The sequence below is a fragment of the Pagrus major genome, chromosome 17, assembly GCF_040436345.1.
Source record: "Pagrus major chromosome 17, Pma_NU_1.0".
NCBI classification, from domain to species: domain Eukaryota; kingdom Metazoa; phylum Chordata; class Actinopteri; order Spariformes; family Sparidae; genus Pagrus; species Pagrus major.
This window is the reverse complement of record NC_133231.1, coordinates 22,572,771-22,596,267: the sequence shown is the minus strand read 5'-3', so window position 1 is coordinate 22,596,267 and position 23,497 is coordinate 22,572,771. Positions and strand designations below refer to the sequence as shown.

Below are 23,497 nucleotides of genomic sequence, written 5' to 3'. Positions count from 1 at the left end.
TGGAGTGCACTTCACTATCTTGAACAGAATATACATGCTCCCCCATTACACAAATGGGTCTACAGCAGTGGAAGAGCTGTCCCGGCAAACCGCTTGTTTATTTCTCTCTAGCAGGCTAATTGTTAATCATTTTCTTTTTAATTGTGGCGGTGGGCCTGGCCTCTCAATCTGCATCGGAAGGCCTCCCAAGGCTCGCCGCGGCGTTAATGTGATGTTCAGTCTCATGGGTTTAGTCTTGCAGCGGCAGCCTCTCCCCCAGCAGCCACTGAGCACAGCATGAAGGCAGCCCTTGAGGGACATTACCCGGCCAGCCTCTCGGATGCGTAATATGTAAGCTGCTTCTCAGTGGAGGCAGGGAGCCTGGTTCTCTCTGTCTTGCCCGGCTCTTGCATCTCTCTCTGGGGGCTTGGCAGTGCCCGTGTGGGGGTGGCAGTGATTGATGATGCCCACTCCGTTTAACACACTGTGGAAACCCAGCGGCAGATGGAGATCTACAGATGCATGCTTTGCTGCAAAGCTAAGGTCTTGAGGAAGTTAGCTTTGCTTCAGTGTGTCAGCGTGATGTTTTACAAGTGCGGTAGATCATGTTGCCACCTTCCTGCATAAAGATCATCACATTGAAAATGTATCATCCAATATTTCAGGCACATGTCAGGAGCAGGCTAACTAATAATTCAAGAACTATATCACATAAAGAGCCTGTTTGAATATGATTCCACAATATATTATTTTTCACCCATTTTAAACGCATCGAGTATGAAATTGAATGCATGAAAATTATGCATGCATGAGTATTTCTTATTATGCAATTACTGGACCATTATCACCCTGTGTTCATGTCATGTAATTTAGTGACATGCCTAGAGAAATTGCATTTCTCTAGCCCCCCCAATTTCCTCCACCAGTTTGATTTGACGTATTAATCTTATCAACTTTACACGAGCGCGAGACGTGAATAACTTAAACATTCCAAAGTTATTTTCATGCAAAGGGGAGAGGAGGGTAGGAGGAAGTTATTTGTCGGTCTGCTGAAGTGGGAGGAAGTTCCATTTAATTGGATTTTGATGTGCCCTGTTGTCATGGCACCCAGATCCCATCCTTACACATGAACTTATGTGTACATGTGGGTCTGTGTGTACGTGTCCGCGTATAGGTGTGTGTGTGTATGTAAGATGGAGGAGCAAGCGAGAGAAAATGTGGAAAAAAACAGAAAGACAGACGGAAGAAAAATAATTATCTGACGCAGGAAATGAGCTTCCTATAAAGAGGATTTAATGATTGAGGTATAGCTAGTTATATTGATTGAGAGAAATAAATGTGATTGACCGTTCATCGCAACGGGCTCGGGATGCAGCTGGTTAAGTGGCCAGGGATCCCTTCACCAGTGGCAAGTGAAATCACAGCCAAGTGGTTTAGTGCATGTGTAATGAAGGGACACAAAGTCCATCTGCATCTCAGTCTGCTTTGATGCTTTGATGTGGCATGTGCTCTATCTCGATTTATCTCCAAAGGCGACTCCATAAAACCTCAGATTAGCAAGACACACACATAATTTGTCTGTGCCTGTGTGCGGAGCGCAAACACAAAAATCCTGGGTATATTTTTAAAACCCTCAACTTACCGACGGAGAAAACATTTCTGTTTGAAGCAACAATTTGGAGAAGTAACCATGAGACATCTGTTGCTACCGCTTAAAATGGCAATCTGGAAGATTTCCGGAAGCGGCAATTGCAGGTGTATTTGTACACCTCACTGCTTCCCAGAGATCCAGTGTTGCCTGTGTGACGTCAGTTGATTTGTTTTTTGGATTTAGATTTGCAAAGTTTCATCATCCGCTGTTATCGGTGTTTTCTTTGTTTGTTCGGCCATGACCGTTAACCATTTACTCCCAACGCTAGCAGAGACCAGGACAAACAAAACTGTTATGTCACATGCGAACCACCTACTCGTCGACCAACTTCAGCTGGGTGAACACGTCGCTAACTGTGCGCCGCTTGTGATATTTTCCGGGAAAGTCATATATATCTGGCTCAATCGTCATTGTTTTACCTCATTCGGCGATAGATAGTGACAAATCTCTGAGATTATTACTTTAACTCTTGCCTAACTCAAATGGAAAGGTTGGGAGTTCAAGTGCTTTGCTTCAGAGCATGTGATTGAAAGTTGAATTTCATTTATATTTCTGAGAGGCAGTGAATGAAAAGCGTTGGCTCCGGCTAACTTTGTACAACACACAAATAACTTGAAAGAAAATAAAGAACAGAGCCCCAATTTTGTATGTGTTTAGTGGTTTTCACACAACTCTCTGAACCCTAACCCATGACTATTTCCGTGTGGTGGATAGCCTTCAGAGATTTAACCTTTTTAATAATTATGGTGCACAATCAAAGTGGGCAGACACATCTCGCTGAGCCACGAAAAGGCCTGACCCAATATTACCCCTGGTTGGTACATGTCAGCAAACAGTTGCTTTTTTACACATCCAGCAACAGTAGCAGGAGTTTTTTGCCACCTGACAAATGTAGGTCTAATACAGGAGTTCCCAAATGGTGTGTCGCAGCACAATATACAATTATACAACAAGTAATGAGTTTTTAATTAACTCTTGTACACACTCATTTCCCAATACAGAGCCAAATTCTAAACTCTAATAAAAAAAAAACTTAAAAACCTTTCAGGGCACAGCCATTAACGTAATTGTCAGATGGTAGGAGTTATCAGAGTGTGACACATCAAAGGCCCTGATTGACAGCCAGTGCGAGGGAGGATAACAGGGAGAAAATGGCTGTCCTGTGCAGGGAGAACCACAGCTAACCACCAGTGCAGAAGAAAAGCAGACAGTATCATGAAAGCTACCTGTGTTGTAGCTTCAGCTGGACCGGGTATGTCAACTACCCACAGCCTGAATGCATCATTTGTTGGGAGACGTTGGCTAATGCTAACGTGGTGCCAAACAAGCTGAAGAGGCTCTAGGAAACCAAATATCCATTCCACTTTGAGAGGAACTTGGCCTACTTCAAAAGAGCTCGGGATCTGAACCAGAAGCAGCAACGACATTTGTTGGATTGTGTAAAAGTGTAGAAGTTTAGTAACGGTGATGAGATAACACGTGCTTTAGAGGCTGTTTTGCACGAATATGAACACAGGTGTGCCTTGTCTAAAAAAAAGCTTGAAAACCACTGGTCTAATATTCTTATCTGATCGAATTATCACTCACCTTTTGGCTCTGTTTTGGTCTCCACCAACTCAAGAGGGTAATATCTGCCTCATGCCTATGTTCACCAGCTAGTCGCTAACTTTATGTCTGCTGTTTAGTGCATAGCATTGACTGCATGTAAAGATGGACAGCACGACAGTTTCCCAAAAGTGAAATCAAGACATCTGGATCGCCCCCTGGTGGTTGGCTGCAGTACAGGTCATAAATATGGCCCTCTCCATGTCCACATACAGTATGTAACATTGGATAACCCACTCAGAGTACACATCAAAGACATTTTTAAGATGGTTTCTGATGTTTTAAGATCATTCTTATCACGCTGATATGTTCAAGTGTTAATTTTTTTGATAAGTTTGGCTTTAATTATTTGCTATTAAAAGGGGGACTGACAGCTGAGCTCCTCTCACGACTGAGTCAGGTGGAAAATCAATGCCGCAGCTCCACCAGTCGATCACTTCTGCGCAGATTCTTGCTCCAAATAACAAGATGCGCTCTTATCAGGAATATTTTAGCTTCATTTATGTACAGTGGGAGGAAGTGGACGCATGTCAGCCAACTTTGTGTGTCAAAGGTGCTGAGAGGGTAGCGTGCAGTAAAAAAACAGCGCTGATGAGAGCTTAGAGACTGAAGCAAAACAGTGAATATGCAGGACGTAAAACCAAAACAATAAGCTGAAAGATACTAAAAGGTTCTGAAGAGCTGATTGGAACTGCAGAGTAGTTTCACATTGATCAGTGTAGCTTGAAAATAATAAATATACAATTCTGATCAAGCACGAGGCAAAAGATGCACGATAAATAACTAAAAAAGCAGATATACTCTAGGTCTCTAAGTGAAAGAAATCAATGAAATATTAATAATTTCTCTGCTCCATTCAACTCTACGTCACAGGCTTGCTTTTCATGCCACAGATTAATTTGCTGTGAGGGCAGCAGGCCTTTTATTTTTTTAATCAACACGGCTACAATTTTGTTTATTTGATTCTTTCTTTGATAAGATGTTTGTTTATTAACAATAAAACTGAAGCAACCTGAACCCTAAGCGGGCCAGAACACTGAAGTTAATGGAGCTGGAAGCACAAGGTGAGTCAAATGCTGTCATCACTTCTGGAAAAAAAAAACAGAAGTAACTGATTCACTCCACAAACTCTGTGTCGAATTAATTGCTGGTCCCAGTCCGCAGAAACAGTCATTAGTCTATAAATCCGGCCTGTTGCCAAGGATGTTAAGAGTGACATAAGGCAAGATTAACCATCCGTCCTCTGAAGTACCAAACTGAGTCACAGTTGAGTGTGAATGTAAACACTAATATTGACATGGGGAGCTCTTGTAGCTTAACTGTGCACAAGGGAGCTCTAGCCAATCCAGTCCCAAACAGACACAGACACTTCTTGAAAGGACATCATAAAAACAAGTGCATCCTATTCTAGTGAGTGTGTTTGATTTTGAGAGGTGTCCCTGAAGCACTAAGTAGACACTCCTAAAATAATTTACAGGAGTCATAATTTGGAAACATTAAGAGACTTCAGAAAAACACTGTTGTTTGCACGGAGGAGGTAACGATGGAGGAGTTTTTTTTGAGAGACAAAGTGAGTCTCACTGCATTAAATAATGGACTGTGACAGTGTTCGCGGTGATGGCTTGCCATGCTCCATATCGTTCGCACATCCTATCGTTTCTTGTGGTTGGCGGATATCAAAAATAGATAAGGAAGCAACCTCTGTGTTGCGTGCAAGCACTTAGATCCCACGACAGTGCTGACGAGAATCTGGAGCATCCAAATTTAGTCGAATGAAATCCAGGGTTAATCACCCAGGATGCAACGCAGACAGTCAAACAGCTGTTGGGAAAAAAAAATAGGAGAGACTGCACGGTGGCTTGCATGGAAAATTCATTTGCTCCTCAAATAAATAGGGGGGAACAACGAAATTACTTTTCCAATCTCTGGGTAGAGAAGAGGCATTATATCGTTTTTTGACCAAGCTAAAAATAATGTTGGGGGGGGGGCTATGATGCTGTCTACAAGGCTTACTGCGTTTAAAACAGCAGGGAGTGTTTTTTTTTTTTAATTATTCCAAATGGGCTGGTTTCTCATTACTCATTTGCTTCAGAGAAATTAAGTGGTGAACATGCAAAATCTTAATTATAACTGTTTGCTGAACACAAACTAGTTTTAAAGTAGGCAGCTGAGCACACACAGTTTTGGCTAGGCTACATAGAGCTAGGCTGTGCAAATGTTGTAGATATTAAATGAAATGAAATGGAGGCTCATGCTGCCCCAAGATAGTTTTTATTGCAAATATTTGGACTTAAAATCTATAAAGCATGGACAAGACATGGTGGTGGTTTTGTCCAAGGCCTCAGCTCTGCAGAAAACTGCACTCCAAAAACTTTGGTGTGTCCTCGGAAAGTTGGGGGTTTGTTTACACCAGACTAGAGCTGTAACGATTGATTGATTAATTGATTTTTAAGAAAAAAATATAAATTCTTTGATTCCAGCTTCTTAACTTTGAGTATATGCTGCTTTCTTTACTCCTTTATGACAGTAAACTGGATCTCTTTGGACTGTGGGACAAAACATTAAATTTTCAATTTAATCTTGTGACAACACTGTACTTCAAGTGTCAACTCTGGTTAGGTTTAGGCACAAAAACCACTTGGTTAGGGTTTGAAAAACATAATTATCTAGCTTAAATTACCAGTTTTTGGTGGCCACAAACACTGCTGGAGATGTCTTAAGGTCTTTAAAAGAAACCTGGTTTTGTTGCCACAAGAAACGGCTCAAGATGTCCCAACTTCCCGTCAAAAAAAATTCAGGCTTTTTTTGTGGCAAACGTGGGGTCATCATTACAAATGTTGAAACGCTGTCTCGAACTGCAGTCATTGGCTTGCCAGCCTTGTCGCCTGTAACTCCACCACTATCCCTCCACCTCCAGCCATGAAAGTTCATAAACAAGTCATATAAAAGTGATATGACACAGTTTGTGAAAATGTCGATATGGAATGGAACGTGAACAAATCAGCGGTCTGCAGAAAGTGCCGACATTTTATCCTTCCGATTGGACTGTTTTATAGACCAAACAACTAATCTGATTAGTCAGGAAGTAGTGGACAGATTAACTGATGATGAAAGTTATCCTTAGTATCCCACTCTACCTGAAGCACAGTTGTAAACAGTTGCATGGAAGTGCAATTCTCTAACGGGGAGTTTTCCTGCCTGTTAAACTGTGAGTAAAATCTTTTGGCTGGATGCCTGGCTCCTTCTAATTGTAGGGGAGGAGGGTTACCTTGAAAACACTCTTCAACTCCTCACTTCACGTTAAGGCTAACCAATACAGAGGAGTGAAGAGGGAACCAAACAGACTTCACTCCCAAAAAAAAAAACTTAAGACAGAATCAGAATCCTATGGGAAGATCCGAGCCCATTCATCTTTAATGTATCTCAACTTGTGCTCCGAGGCTCTGAGGACTGACAATGGAGAACAGACAGAACGAAAGAAGAATGGGAAAGGGAAAGAGAGAATTTTTGGAAGGAGAAAAGAGGACGAGGGGGCAGCTTACTGGGGAATAGGAGTATACTGTGAATGATTGATGAGCAGACAGGGCTGTTGGGTGCGTTCGCCAAGCAATAAAAATGGACTAATCCATCCTTTTCACTCCCTGAGGATCATAGCACCGTAGCCGTCACTGAGCTAGTGGGATTTTTGGAACTTTCCAGTCTGTTCGCTGACCAGTTTTCAAGAAGCGAAAACAGTGGAGGAGTTAGTGCCAAATGATATCCAGCCCGCTGGAGTCTCTCCATCACCTCCCCTTTTTCAATCTCTTCTTTTTTTTTTCATTTCCATCATCCTTTCCCCTCGCCCCTGCTGTCTGTCTGGCAATCTGTCTTTTTGTCTTTCTACACCTGTCCGTCTGACAGTGGTTTGGTTAATTTGCTTGGATCAATCTGTTCTCTTCGAAAATGTCCACCCTCATCTCCTGTGTCATTTCCCCCTTGACCACCCACTCTCACCAGTGTAATTTTCCCTCCAAACTCACCTTCATTCATGCTGCATCCTTATTACCCTTTTCTCCCTCTTGTTACTATTTTTCCCATCAGCTGCCGGTCTCTCTTTTTTTTTTTTTTTTTTTGCTAAACACAGAGTGACCCCTGTTGGTGGCGAATAGGCTTACAGGCAGTAATGGCACATCTTTCTCTTCTCGAGGGGACATCAACCGTGAAATCAGCCTGGCGTTGGCTACACTGTGACAGACCCTCTGTCTCGGGGCCATATTTGCCCCCTGCTCTCCCTCCTCACTTGGGAAGTAGCACTAGTCAGCAGGTGGGGTTAGTCTCCTTCCTTCATATGTCTCCACAGAGCTTCCTCTCTCCCTCTCTTAGCTGTCCAAGCCATTAAAAAAGGCTCTAAACTTCTGACACATCTCTCTCTCTCATTTTTTTTTCAGTTTCTGTACCTTTTGTCTTTATATATAAAGAAATGTCTCTCTTAAGTAGTGAAGTGTGAAGTGCTCAGATTCTTTGTTTTAACTTCAGTGAAAGAAGCATAACACAAAGTAAAAAATACCCTTCCAGCGTGTTACATTAAACCACATTATTGGATAATTAATATTGACGCCTAATGTGAAAGCAGCATTTTAATGTTGTATCTGCTGGAGATAAATTGAACTACTTCATGAATACTTTTCGTTTTATCTATGCATCTGCGCTTTATATTAATGCATTATATTCTATTCTTTGTGTCTAAAAAAGTAACTAGTACAGGTACAATATGTCCCACCAGAATGTAAAATAATAATAATGTAAAGTAACGTTAAATGCGAATAATAACATCGCTCCCTTGCTAAGTGTTAGATAAGATGATTGATACAGCTACAATCAATATGAAACAACAGCCAGCAGCTGTTAGCTTAGCATAGCACACAGAGTGGAAACAGTTAGCCTGGCTCTGTCCAGGGCTTATGACTTAAAGCTGGAGTGTGGGAACTTTTACATACAAATTAAAGTCCTCGAGCTATTGCCGAAGGAGTTCACATGTTGCTGATTAACACCCTGCACTGGCACACCAAAATACTAGAAGTGAGGAGTGGAGTTGCTCCAGCAGAAACCTAATTGCCACAAGGGGGCGACAAAAGTTCCATACTTGTTTCATTCATACAAAAACTGATGTGTAAACCCAGCAAGTTGCAGTTTTATGTTCAAGGTCTATGTGGTGGACTAAAAAAAATTGCATACTTTGTACTACTTACCCAACATTTGTACTGTTGTTCAACATACATTTTGTGTAAATAAACGGCAACATATCTTTTCAGACGCACTTCTCGGTGTGTAATTATTCAGTCACTTCCTGAGAGACTCCTTGCAGGTTTCAGTTTAGCAACACACAAGCGCAGAGAGGTTACCTAAATTGTCTGGGTAAGTTAGCTACGTCCCCACCCATCCCTTGTCATTTATGTCACATAACAGTGCTAACGCTAGCCTCCTAATTGATGTTAGCTAGCTCCGTAATTATTTGGCGCTGCAAATTCGACAATGCGTCTACACTGAATGATGTTACACCTGGCACAGTGAAACATACTTACACTACTGACGTTATGCCAGAGCTGCCTTGGTTGCTGTCCCCCTTTGTCTTATTATGTTGTTGTTGTCGTGGTATTTAAAACATTATATTGTGGGATATTCATGCCGGCATAACGTCCAGGGCTTGGACTACTAAGTAATCCCAAACACTGTTTTAGTGTACTGAATAGCATGCTAGTATGGAATATCTGATGCCCGTCTTCATTGATAAGCATCAGAGGTGCTGTTTTGGACTTTTGGACAGGGGCATCTATCTCCTCTCTTTATGCTAAGCTAGGCTAACCGGCTGTAGAGTCATATGAACCATACAGACATTAGAGTGATATTGATCATTTAACTCTTGCAAAATGAAGAACTATTGCTTGAGAGTAAATGGCCAATCTACAAGGCGTACATGCTTATAACAGTATGGACATAATATTTTCCTATCTTAATTCAGAAGTACCTCATGGATAAAGAGTACTAACAAATTATAGCATTGATTTCTATACGACCATCAGCTCTGGCTTGAAGTAGAACTTGTCTGTAGTCAATGTCTGTCCATTTTACCTTATACTGTAGGTCATTTTATAGTATAAACACTTGTGACAAAATACAAGCATGCCCTGTGTGCCCCTCATCTTTCTTCATAAAAAAATCTAAACAGATTACTTCACATTTGCTCTTGAAACATCAGAGTGACTCATCCACGCTGAGCTACAAGAGCTTCCTGAGAAATAAAGCTGATATTATTATATTTATCCGCCGTTGCTCCTGGAAGTCAAAACAGAGAGAAGTGAATCATCTTAAATTTGCTAAAACGCTTAAGTTATGATTCAGCCAGCAGAGATTTCCTTTGAAATGTGGAGTGCAGTGTGCTGGGCTGTCTACAGTAAGTGAAGTGTAATTGGGTTTTGAGCGCAGAAAAATGTCCTGAGTTCGACTTCAAGTTTAATTTGCTCCAGAGTGAAAAGAATGAATAAGACGTATGCAGATGGGAATGTCAATGGGAACTATGCTTTTCTTTTTGCTTTCATCAGTCACTAAAGGCATCGTGACATTGCCGATTTTGTTAAGGGGATTCATTCTGAGGAGTGAAGGAGACGTATGTTTCTGAAGCAGGTTTGTGGGAAGCACCTCGGTTGTTCGAGGAATTACACTAACAGTGTTTCAGAGGAAATTACAGGAGTATCACCAAAGCTGCACAAGAAAATGAAGTAATATTTCACATTAAGATAAGGTATTAATGTGCTGACAACCTCATTAATAACAAATAAACACCTTTCAGTTGCCTGGTGTCAAAGCAGCCAATCGTGTTTTACTCAGGCCACCAGATGAGACTGCCCCCCCACCCCCACCCCCACTTTCAATTAACTCATATGATTTACTTCAAATTTCATTTGATGAGACTGACCCTTCGCCCCAGCCACAGAGAAGACTGAGTCATAAACGTCAACCATCAGATTTTGATTTAGGGAGATCCGAGTGATTAAAAGTTAATTGTTGAAATGTGTCAAGGTGGCTTGTTTAATTATGGCGAACGAGGCATTCATTTTCAGCTCGACTTAAAATAGCGCGGCGGGGTAACTAACGCTGCCAGGCTCGCGCCGTGTGGATGCAGCGCCGCTTTATTTACTTTGCAGAAGTCACTGCGATGACCCCTGGGGAAGATAATTAAGGTGGAATCAACATTTCATGCTGTACGTGATGAGCATATCAAGGCAATTACGCTCTTCAGAAAAAGGGACGGGGAGCTCCAAGCAGGATAAAATGCTGATAACCAGTGTTACGCAGGTTTAAATTGCGATGTATAATAGACAGTTTTGAGTATTCAGACGTGGGTTCCCCAGGCTGCTGCTTACACGGGATAATTAGGTCCAGTGTAGTAGCTGGAGGAGGTAGCTGGTGGAGTGGGAGTGCACAGATTCAATCAGTCAGTATTTCTTTTTTTTTTACCGTATTGTCAAGCACTTGAGCTATTCCCCACTTCGTTAGTTCCCCCACTGCCACTGGGGAACTAACTTAATGCTCTTACCCATCTCTTTTTCCATATTTCAGGCACATATTCATTGCCATTGATTTATGGGTCATAGTTCTCCATTGGCATTTATGTATTCCATGATTTCCGCTGTACTCAAGAAGAAGAGCAGCCATGAAGAGATTTCTTGCCTCCCGCAAAGTTTGAACTGGGTCATGGTAAAGACCCTGCAGGCCATTTCTCTTTGCATAAGTGTTTCTTTCATTGCATGCCAGTTACACACTCAAGCAAAGTTCATTTTTATGTAAACTAGGACCCCTGTTCTCTCCATGTGAATAGAAAAGACGAGTACATTTGAGTATTCGTCAACAAGGACACACAGCTTCATTGAAACGTGAGATATCGGCGAAAGCATTTACAGTGAGTGCACGCTTTTTTCTTTTTCATACAGTGGAAGCTGTGTGTGTTTGTGTGATGCTTCATATTCTACAAGCAACTAATGATTGTCACGTCCACCAAGGAGGTTATGTGTCCATTTGTCGGTTTGTCAGCGGGGTTACACAAAAACTACTGAACTACTGAATTTCGGCTAAACTTGGATGCAGGATGGGTCTCGGCCCAGAACTAGATTAACTTTCGGTGCCGATCTGGGGTCCAGGGATATTTTCTCACTATCTTTTGTCGATACGTTCATTAATTTCTCAGGGATTAATGCATGGATCTTGATAAACAAGGATACAGGCGTATTCACCTTGCTGGTATCTATGAGTGGGTACAATTTGACGAGGATCCAAATAAAAATCCAGATCTAGCAGATGTAAATATGTTTTATACTATACTACTGAGTGCCATTCTAGTTTTCATAATGGGTTCGTGTGTTGATTATCTTTTCAGTTAATTGATTAATCGTTTAGTCTATAAAACCCAAAACCCAAAGACATCCAGTTTATAATGATACAAAACAGAAAGCAGAAAATATGGTCGATTGGAGAAGCTGCAACCAGATCGTTTTTGGACACAAAAGGATTATTTGATTATCAAAATGAATTCATTGTATTATTAATTGTTGAATTTTTACAATTGTTGCAGCTCTAAATAAATATTTTCTGCATGTAAATAATGCAACTTTTAAATTGCCTTAAGTACAAACGCCAAAAGTCTAGGTGATGGTACGCCAATCGCTCCCATCAGCTTCTGTGGAAAACAGATGCATCCAAAGGGTGGCGTAGTATAAAAACTAGAAAGTCCAAGCCGGTTGGAGGTTGAGGCGAAACACAGGCCTTTCAGCGAGGCATTGACTTATTTCAACTTAGGTTTGTCAGTCAGTGGACATCATGTATTTATCTAACGTCACCAACATTTTCCTGAATCTAACCAAACTGCGACCTTTACGTGTTTGTTTGTTTTTTTGCTTACCATGAGGACGAAGGTCATCTGATGATGGATGTGCTCTTTACAAAAGTTGATAGGAAGGACTGGCATATCACCTGCACGCAAAATTTGACTTTGGTGGATGCACTGCTCGCAATTTAGAGTGGAATGTTGTGTTATTTGTTTGCAGATTGATGAGACCAGGTTGATTTGCTATCCTTTGGTACCTGTCCTCTGTGCTCCTGTGGCCCTTTTAACCCAAACTGCAACATGCACGCTGACATTGAACTGACATTTCACTTCTGAAAACAAACTTGCGACCCATGCGCGAGCACGCAAAGGGATCTTTCCGCAATTTGCACGTGAGAATCATTTGTGAAACTTGATGATGTCATCATTTGCGCGTGGATCACTTGGAGAGGGTCTTGACGATGTATTTTCTTGCCAAGAAAAGAAAGCTTTAGAGTCATGTCTCTGTGGGGTGTCGAATATCAGAAGCATAAAAATGGACGTTGTTAAATTATTGTACGTATCTGTTTATCACTTGTCTGAGCCTTAATACTTAAAGCTAAATCAGTCCCAGTTCATAAATAGTCATGAAAATAGAACCAATCATCCAAGCACTATTTTGCTTGTTTCACTGGCATTAAAACACGAACACACACACACACACACCCACACACACACAAGCATATAAACAGTCAATATAATTGCAAAACTAAATTATGGCGGCCATGGGGAAATATAAATTATTTTATGTGAGCTGTACTCATTTCACGCCTGGTGGACTCTCACCTTTAACCGGGAATGTGCATGTCTTTCGCTGCAGTTTCAGGCGCGGGTATTCTAATAAAAGAATAATGGAAGCATTCTCCCTTTTTAATTGGACATTGTTAGAATGACATATCAATCCTGCTGCAGAGATGCCCTTTCCATGTATACTGTAATTGAAACGTTCCCCATTTCCCCCCTCGTGGTCCCACTATACAGGAGATTGAGACTGCTTATGGCTTGCAAATCCGGACCGCCTGCATGGTTGTTTATTGTTGACTGTGCTTTACTGAGCATCACATCATCACATCACTTCATTCTTTATTTGTTTTCTTACTAATATCTTGATGTTCATGAGATTTACTCCCTCTCTGCGTTGTCATAAAAAGCTTCTTGCGTAGAGGCACACTAATGCCCCACTTCTCGTTGTATTCTCATAGATATTAACAATAATATCACTACTGGTGATTCATCCGCCTTCATAGTCTTTGTTTTTCTGCAATTTTACATTCCATAAGCTCTGATTTCCATTAGCATTTTTGCAATTATCCAAGAAATTCTATTAAAGTTCCTGGCAATGAAATGACAAGAAATGATCACCCTATTAAGCCCCGGAGCTAAAAACAACATAATGTGCACAGTATTGTATGGTAATAATTTTCATTAGAGGAGAAAAAAAAAAAAAAAAAGGTGAATTACTACCTGTGTTTAACCACTCCAAATTCCATTCAGGTATTCATGGCATGAGGCTGACAAGTGAACTGAAGCCGAGCAAATAAAAACTGGCAGCCGCTGGATGAATGGCTGCATGTTTGGGTCATGATAAGGAAGAATTACAGTTTTACACATCACTGAGGAGAGGAAAACAAAGCCTGGTGTGGGGTTAAAAGCTCTTTAAACTGTTGGAAAACAGCCCAGCGGAAAAAAAAAAAAAATGATTCTCTCTCAGTGGTTTAAGCCTTTTCCTCGGTGGAAGATGTAAGTGATTTAGAGCTCATCAAAATCACACAGTATGGCCCCCAAAGCACACACAGTAAAACGTATGATAGTGGTCCGCAGGGTGGCCAAGGTACTGTCTCAATCGTTTGGGGGGGTTTCTAATGGAGCTATTACAGAGACAGTTGTTACATCCAAAGAACTTCATTAATCACGACAAGAGGGGTAATATCCCCTCATTTAACAGTCCAACTTCCAGATTCCCCATAATCTGTACTATCAAATTCAGCACGTCAAGTTCCTTTATAGATCCCCATCCGTCCATCCATATCCCACCTCTCTGCTCAATGTCAACGTGCCCTTCACACATTTGTAGTCTGGGTATTAACCTGGAAATATGCAAACAAATCATAAAGAGGCAATGCAAAGATGGAGCAGGTTGCATTCTAATAAGGGTGAAATAAGAAAATAATACTACTATTAATAATTATATGATAATACCTTGGTTTATGTAGAATCTTTGTGCCTCACAAAACAGGACAACAAAATGTTTAGGTGCTGAATTGTTTAAATTAATGATGGATCTACCTCTTATGAATCTCTGGTGGAAGGACTAATGCTTAAAGTTTGATCTCATTTTATAATATATATAATAGGAAATAATATTCCAGGTATGTTTATTGTGAAAATGTGCTGCCCTGTGTTTAACCCGCTGCAACAGCGTCGGCTGGTAGTGTTTTCCCTTTTGTGAGTGTGTGTGTGTCATTATGGCGAAATGAGTTCCTGGAGACACCTTTCACAGCAGGAACTAACACAGAAGGGGTTTTGAGTATTCTCAGGTGTGTGTCTGTTTGTCTGTGGACATTGCAACTGTGCAAGATGCGGCGAGGAAACTTTACAGGTGTGTAGTTGAGGTCAAAATGAGGAGATTTCCAGGATGGGTGTAGTTTGAGCAAGGGGACCAACAGTAGGGGGGATGGCCTCCTCATACTTTACTCCCCCTGGCCCACATTTCTATTGATGCAGTCATGGTGTGTGGATGAGATCAAAATGAAGGCCGAGGTCGAAGACATAAGGGTGTCGTGATATACCAGTGCTGACAATAACTGTGATATTAAAAAATGAATTATTGTTGTTGTGTCAGTAATACAAATCTTTCGTTCATCAGTTCATCTGGTTTGTAATTGTTCTTTTTGTGTGCTTTTGTACAGTTGTGTACATTAATTTGCCAAAAAAGAGAGAAAATGCACGGTAAACAAAGTTAATTTCACTGATAGCAATATTGTTTTCATGTTTTTTTTCAAACTTTCTATAGATATCATGATAATATTGATCTCTTGACTCTTTTGGATAGCCACGCAGTGAAAATCTAAGATCCTGAAAGCCCTAGTCCGATCCATGAGTACTGAGTCATGGGTCTGAACATCAGCATCCTGACGTGTGTTGCAGCTGGTGTGATCCCATCCCATCTCTAGTGTTGCAATTTTTTTGTACTATGTGCTTTTTTCCCCATATTTTCTGTCTGTCTGTTGTCTGTTTTGTTGCCTGTTCTTAAATTATTTATTTTATGTCTTTTTGGTGTTGGACAGTGTGATAAAACACTAAAATCACCAAGAAAGAAATAGACGTAACAACTAGTCCGTAAATCAAGAAAAAACAATCGGCAAGTTAATCGGGCCTGAAAGAAAGAAAGCAGACTCAGTTCCGTCAGAGAGGACAGAAAAGGGGCACAAGGCCCACTGTACATTATCGCAGCCAGTTGGCAGCTTGGCTCCTGAGAGTCCACTCCCACTGGGTGTGAATCAGAAATCTAACAGCTAATGGCACAGTCGCCCCATGGTAGCGCTACTGACAGCAAACTAATGCCCACACATACAGAGTGGAGCACAAGAGCTGTCAACACCCCACCATGACCCTGTGGGTATAAAATGACAAAAAAAAAATTCCCCCCCCAGATAAAATTGATGGCTGTTAAACACACTTGAGCCTTTAACTACTAAGTGTGGAGTTTCCACTTCAGTGTTTTTCTTGCTATAATCAAAGTGTTGAGTCCCATTTATAAGTAGAAGAGGGGCATATTGAATGGGTCAGGTAAGGACTGTATTATTATTGACTCTATAAACACAAGTCAAGCATTTGATTTCGGGCTCTCACACATACGTCTGAAGTGGATCTGCAGGAGCATTGTGCCGGCGGATTGGAGAAACAATGTGTAGAGCTCTACTGCAGGAATGCAACAACTTATTCTGAAAGGTATTCTCTCATTAAATGTTTAGATGATGGCGCTGTCTATCATATTGCTGGGGACATGTCACCACCACTTTTTGACACATGGTGAAACAGTGTGACCGGCTCATTTTTTGGGCTGTTATGACTCAAAATTGAGAATTTCATAAATCTAACATCCGCCTGCTGAAAAAAATGAATAATGCATCCACCTCTTAAGTTTTTTTTTTAGACTCTTGAATATGAAACACACTCCTGGAAGTGTTTGTTTTTGTTTGTTGTTTTCTCCACTCTTTTATTCAGGTTTATTCTTTTTCCCCCCCATCTAATATTTTGGCCAGATCTTTAAGCCCTTTAAATCATGATACTTTCCATTTTTACGAAACCTCAAAGTAAATTGAAATGATAAGTTCTTCAGCTCACAACTGTTGTCACTAATGACATGTTGTGTACCTGTTGGGCCACTAGAGGGCAGCACACACAAACGGTGCTGTTGGTTATAGTAAGACAATTAAATTTATCATACAATTACATCACAATTTGGTGATTTAATTCATGACTATACGAATTGTGTCGCTTCAGCTTGGGTTTTTCAGACCACTGATTTTGCACATAAGGGATAGTTTATTGATTATGACGAGTTCTATGCTGCAAAGTCTCAAGTCTGAGAAAATAACCCTGATGAGGTCATCAGACATTTACCAGGCTGGATGGGTGGGTCAAATGAAATGATGCCATCGGTTCGGATCCAGTGTTGTTGGAATATGATCTATGCTAGAACCTAAAATCAAAATATCTTGGCCCAACTTAATCACGTTTCTGCAAACCACAAATATGTTGACATTGGACGGTTGCAATTTTACGTTTCTGTCAGTTCAGCTTTCAATTTCATCTCGTGACAATGCTGTGCTTTTGCTCTGGTTGGCTTTAGATGCAAAAAACAATTGGTTAGGGTTGGAAAAAGATGTCTGTTTTGGTCAAAAACATGGCTGAGGTCTCGTCAAAAACAATTTTGCCGCCACAAACATGTCTGAAAATTGTCCCAAGATCTCCTTAATAATATACACTGGTGCCGTTCTTACAAAAGTCTAAACGCTGTGCTCCCATGTTAAAAATATCTGGTGGTTTCACACTTGAAATGCTGAAACCTCAACTCCTTTTTCCTCTGCTTCTTTTTTCATGTTTCGTGTAAGTCCCTGAACTTAATGGAAATGCCAGCTCCAAACTGCTGGAGTGCCCCTTTAATTATCATATATTACCTTTTTAGTACATAAAGCAAAATCCATAAATTATAATATATCCTACTGTATATCAGGGGAGCAGAAGAAATTAGAAGTTATCAGACTCTATTAGTGTTACTTTAATAACAACAAAGCCTCCGCCCCTGCAGGCTGTCATGAGACAAGCAGTGACTGTAAAGAAGGAAATCGCCGAGCAGCTGCACTCTCGGAGATGAGCGGTATCTCCGGCGTTCAGCAGCACCACCAAGCCGAATCAAGTGTGTGTTATCAGTATACAGGTTAAACACCTACACTAAGCACCTTCAGCAAAGAACAGCAGTCCTGAGGGGAGCAGACATCAAAGTAATCAACCACTGAAAGCAAGACGAGAGAACCGCCGTCACACCGTGGAACAATTTTACTGTTTTTTTCTCAGCAGAATGGAAAGGTTTTCTCTATCAACATTGCTACAAACACTATTATTCATCATTCCATTAACACAATCTACCACCGTGATAAACCAGCAACAATGATGCAAAGTTTTTCTCTATGCTCCTACAGGCCCTAAACCTCTTGATTGATAAAGGCGGGAACAACTGGAGAAACTGGAATTTGTGGCTGAAACTGAAAAACAGCAACTCATTCCAGACAATACTCAGAGGCATCAGCCTAATCTATCTCGAGCAGCGCCGCAGCGCACATGGCGGAACGCGAGACCGTCGTGATTTTCAATTTTTGATGCAGTTATTTCTCCGAGTTGTTCCACAGTGTAGATAGCGTGTGAGTGAATCACCACAATATGAGCGAAGCACTTCAGCAGGAACTCCAGGTTCTTTTGCCCAGAGATCCCAGCAGAGAGTGCATTAATCATCACAGTCTCCCCTCCAAAGTGAAGACAGAGAGCAACAGCTGGGGGAGAGGAGCTCGGCTTTAAACAGTACAGGCTGCAGGAGGTTCAGCCATCACTTCTTGTTGTGGATTCTGACATCAATAGTAATGAATACCTTGGAGCGTTGCCTGACTGCCTGAGCATGAATCGCTATTGCACAAGAGCCTGGGCATTGGAAGTGGGTTTGTTTTGTGCGTCTTTGTGTGCGTTATTGACCATGTCTTTGGTGTCTGCGTGTGACCATGTAATGTACACGCCTCTGTGTACCTGTACGTCCTCGCGCATTGCTGTGAGTGTGTGCCCCTTTGTCGGGGCAGATATGAGTAATATGCAGAATAGCAGGCAGCCCAGAATGACCCGGGCTGACAGGAACAATTAATCAGAACATTGTTGGTGCTCTTGGACGAGGCCGGGGCTTCATGCTGAGGTTACACCTGCACGGGCTGGAGCTGCGCTGGGATCCAGTGCACCCAGGCACAATGATCTTTAAATGATCTATGGCCGGCCGGACCACATTTATTTCAAGCGAGCGTTTGCGTGGTTGTTGGACAGTAAAAGGCGCAGTACAAAAATACATATTCTCATCACGAAAATACATAAAAAGACTAACAAAGGCCACAAAGGTCAGAGGGAGGAAATACGCTCTTTTTTTAATTTGGTTCGACCACTCCTTTAATAAAATAGAGGACAAAACACTCATTGGGTTCATGCCAAGTCCTTTATGTAAATGTCTCTCTCTTCTTGATCCACAAATTGTTCCTGTTCGCCATCTCTGCTCAGAGGAGTGTGGAGGGATCCCTGAGGAGGCATGACACCCACCTCTGCAGAAGTATTTTACAGGTCAGACACACCCCTTATTGGAAATCTGTTAGGGGTTGGACTGATCACTGCAATTTATGTATATCGAAGTGGACAGACAAAGAACAAAGCCAACTTTAGCATAATAGGTTTTAGATTTGATTAATTCTGGCTTATTCTAGTTTTAAGTAATAGGCCGGTTGTGTGTGTGTGGAGGTCTAATTAACAGAATAACCATACCTGTCTTCATGACCGGTTGTTTTCCCTTTTAATCTATATCGTGAATGATATTACAGTCAGAGGAGAGGAGGGGAGTCTGTTGTCTTCAGCAATAAACACAATTTAATTGTCTTTTCCATTTGTTACATGTGATGGTGAAAATCCCAGTGTGTCTGGTAAACTATTTAAAGAATTATTTTGAGAAATTCTGTCAGTATTTTTGAGAAACTTCCTCATTATTTTGAGAAATTCTGTCAGTATTTTTGAGAAACTTCCTCATTATTTTGAGAAATTCTGTCAGTATTTTTGAGAAACTTCCTCATTATTTTGAGAAATTCTGTCAGTATTTTTGAGAAACTTCCTCATTATTTTGAGAAATTCTGTCAGTATTTTTGAGAAACTTCCTCATTATTTTGAGAAATTCTGTCAGTATTTTTGAGAAACTTCCTCATTATTTTGAGAGACTGGGTCATTATTTTGCAGTTTTCCATTATTTTGAGAAAGTTTCTTATTATTTTTGAGGTAAGTCATTATTATTTCCAGATACTTACTCAATATTTTGAGAAATGTTCTCATTACTTTAAGATACTAAGTCATAGTTACTATTTTGAGAAAAGCAAGTCATTATTTTTGAGTTTCTCATGTTTTCCAGATACTAACTCAATGTCTTGAGGAACTTTCTCATAATTTTGAGATACTAAGTCATTATTTTTAAGAACAACAAGTCATTGTTTTGAGAAAGTTTCTTATTATTTTGAAGTAAGTCATTTATTGCATTTGTCATTATTTAAATATATAATTATAAAAGTCCTTTTTTCAGATACAACTTCATTATTTTGAGAAACTTTCTTATTATTTTGATATACTTGATTATTATTCTGAGGATTCTCATTATTCTGAGCCACTAAGTCATTACTTTGTGTTACTAAGTCATTATTTCGAGATACTAATAAAGCCTCTCTTTAAAATGACCTGCGGGTTGTGAGTTTTTCCATCACATTGCTGGAAATGGACTTCCATACTGACCAGTGAGAAGGTTAATAAATGTAGACAATTTAGTGTATGTGATGTCTAGATAAATACAATTGCTTCCAGGGTGTATCTCGGTTAGCAGATGTCCATGAACAGCCCGCTGGAGTAGTCACTACATTGCAATTCTGCGCTCACAACCTGCTCGGGGAATTGAGTTGTCACTAATCAAAGCAAATTTAATCAAACGCGGACTCAAAACCTCGGCCCTCTCCGTTCTGCTGCTCTTTTGTTCGATGTGCTATCAATGCTGAAGCCACCTAGCTAGTTCTAATGCCTTACCTCCTCTCCACTCAAACACTGTGTCAGGAGGTCTTTGCTTGCTGATCTATGTAGGACAAGCAGTGGGGTGTCTGAGGTAATAAATGAACAAGATGAATGTGGGGGATATGTTCATTTGAAGGCTCTTGTCACTGAGGGCTTGTCGTCCGGCTGCACAAAGGGTGGAGCCGTCCTGCCTGATTTACTTTAGATTCAAACCGTGGCTAAATTGGAAATCGTGAATCACTCTGACACCATTGGTCTAAGATGGATTACTCCAGTTAAAGGCTGCCTTTTCTTTCCTTTGGTTCTTTTTAAAGAAATCATACAAAAATTAATTTTTCTGACAGACGGCTGACCCGGGCAGCCAACGAAAGGAATAGCAAAGGGAGGCCCGGCACTGAGGCACTACAAAGCTGGGTTTTTATCAGCACGGCACTATCCCAGCCACATCCAAATAGCTCTCAGCAGCACAATGAGCCCGGCTGAATATTTGATCAACTGTCTCAGGTTTAACAACCCTTGCCAAACTACACCTGCCTGGAGGAAAAAGATATGCCTTTGAGCAGGGTAATGCCTCCCCCCAAGATGTTAAGGAAGTAAGCGTTTGATGTTCACAATACCCAATCTGCACTAATCTCATCCAATCTTGGGCACTTGGATTCTCAGCAAGGTTACAGATTTGCATTACTGAACAATAGCTCTCTGGGTGCCAGCAAAGGCTTCCAACATAATCCAGCCATGAATTACAAACAAATACACTCAAACACAGTCTACTGTAGGGTACTTTGAATGTTTACAGATTGAATTCAATAAAATACTTCATAACTGTCCCTCGTGGCGAGTGTGATACAACTGATATTTCTTTAACGCACCTGGAAACTCTCCCACATATAGTCTCGGATAACCCAATGGTGAGATTTTATTTGTGTGAGATTTCTGTATCTGTCTGTCTCTTAGTCTGAGCTGTGTGTGTGTGTGTGTGTGTGTGTGTGTGTGTGTGTGTGTGTTTGTGTGTATTCACCCCCCCAACTCATCGTCGCCGGCTGCTGCAGCTCATTGCCCTGCAGTAATATCAGGCCTTGCAGACACCTGGGACCAGTGGTGTGGGCCCTCAGAGGAGGCAACCGCCTGGCAACTGGCCCTGATTACTTTCTCCACTCTCCGGAACTCAACTCTGTATATGCCATTAACCGCGGCACGCAGTGTGATCCCAACTCGACCGTGCCATTAACCCTGTACACAAAGGGTTGTTTACAAACACACACACACATCTTCACACTCAACACGACCACACACTACACAGAAGTTCACAACTTAACTGCCAACATGCTGAAGCCACAACAGCCATCTGCAGAGCGACATCTTCCATCATCTCCCCCCCCCGGTGAGAGCTTTACAGCTGGGTATCATGGTGAGAGGCTGACATCTAGTGGGAGAGTTGGAGCACAACCAGACATAAGATGTTGCATGTAAACATTACATAACAGCGGTTGTTATTACAATAATACACTATAATATTGGGTGAAAAGTTTCTTGCATAAACCGGTAATTTGTTTGACGTATGTTTGTCGTTGAAATTGGCTCTCCTTCCTCGCTGTCCATGCAAAAGTTACCATTGTTACTGTAAATATCGAAGTGTTAACACTTTATTTTGCCACAAAGTGGGCTTACAAAATTGATGAAGGTGACAAAATACAGAAATTACCTTTTAAAGCATTCATTATTACAACAAATAAGAAAACATTTCCATTTGGTACATTTGGTAAAAAGTCATTTACAACCATGTTTTACAGAAGTAATGCATCATTTTGTGTGAACACGTCAGTTCAAAATCATCTTTATGAGCAATTCTCAAATATCAAGGTGATAAACCAATGTTATGTACGTCTCTTGAGCTGTTATGCTTATCTCATACTCATTTTAATTGCATCATTTACATAAAATAAACTGTCTAGCATTTGGTTTTTATTGATGTCTTAATTACACTGAGAAAATAGACAAAGTTAATTCAGATAATCTCTAATGAGGTTTAGCATCAGGCTCATGGACACAGGCTGCAAACCAGTCATATAAATAGGTTATCATGCAATGCAGTGGTTTCCAAACTTTCCCCATTTATAGATAATAATATTTTCAAGCCGTCTAATAATTTAATTTTGTGTTTCAGAACACACTGTGGTCTCTCTTTATTACTCACCGCTGCACTGGTAAAGCCGAGGGCGAGATATGCCTCGTCATATTTTCTTGTCTTTGTTTTGGCTGTCTGGTAGCCTCTCCGTGTGATAACACTGTGATAACTCTGAGCTCCTGTCCCCCCAATTCAGGAAACACTGCATTAATGTCTGAGCAGAATTGTAATGTTGTAGCTTGTCAATATGTAGCTTATTTTTTACAAGATTTTATATTGTAGATTTTCATTTGGTGATCACATGTTTAGTAAATGAGATCATATCTGACACTGCAAAGTCACAAGTAACTGGAGCTGTCACATGAATGTAGTGGAGTAACAGTTGAATAGTTTCGCTCTGACATACTGTATAGTGAGGTTGAAGTAAAATAGTAACACTCAGGTAAAGCAGGCTGCCTCAGTATTGTACTTAATATCGAGAGTACACGTCGCCTATTTAGTTGTTTTCCACCACTGCCTCAAACAAACAGTTAGGTTAGGGTTAGGGTTAAGTTAGGGTTTGCTCTAATAGCAAACAATCTAGAGGCACTGTCAGAGTGTGAGTTGATTTCATGTCCCTTACTGGAAAAATACAATCTGACACAACAAAAACTCCTCCAGAGAAAAATGCAAAGGTGTTGTGATTGTTGTTATTCTGCCCACACACCACTAGAGGGCGTCCTGTCCCTAATCTAATTTCTATTTATGTGTTTTTTATAGTGTAAAAAGGAGGATAGGAGATGGTGACATTCAACACATACAAGAGAGGTTACTCCAAACTCAAAATCATATATGAAAATATGTATTTAAAAAAAAATCAAGAATCTGTAAGAATTTCCAAAACAGAGAAAATGTA

General features: G+C 40.8%; 1 protein-coding gene across 1 annotated transcript in view; it reads left to right on the top strand.

Annotated features, from left to right (window-relative positions):
- zc3h12aa (zinc finger CCCH-type containing 12Aa) overlaps positions 1 to 23,497 on the top strand; it is a 339,114-nt gene that overhangs the window by 305,522 nt on the left and 10,095 nt on the right. The window lies entirely within an intron of this gene.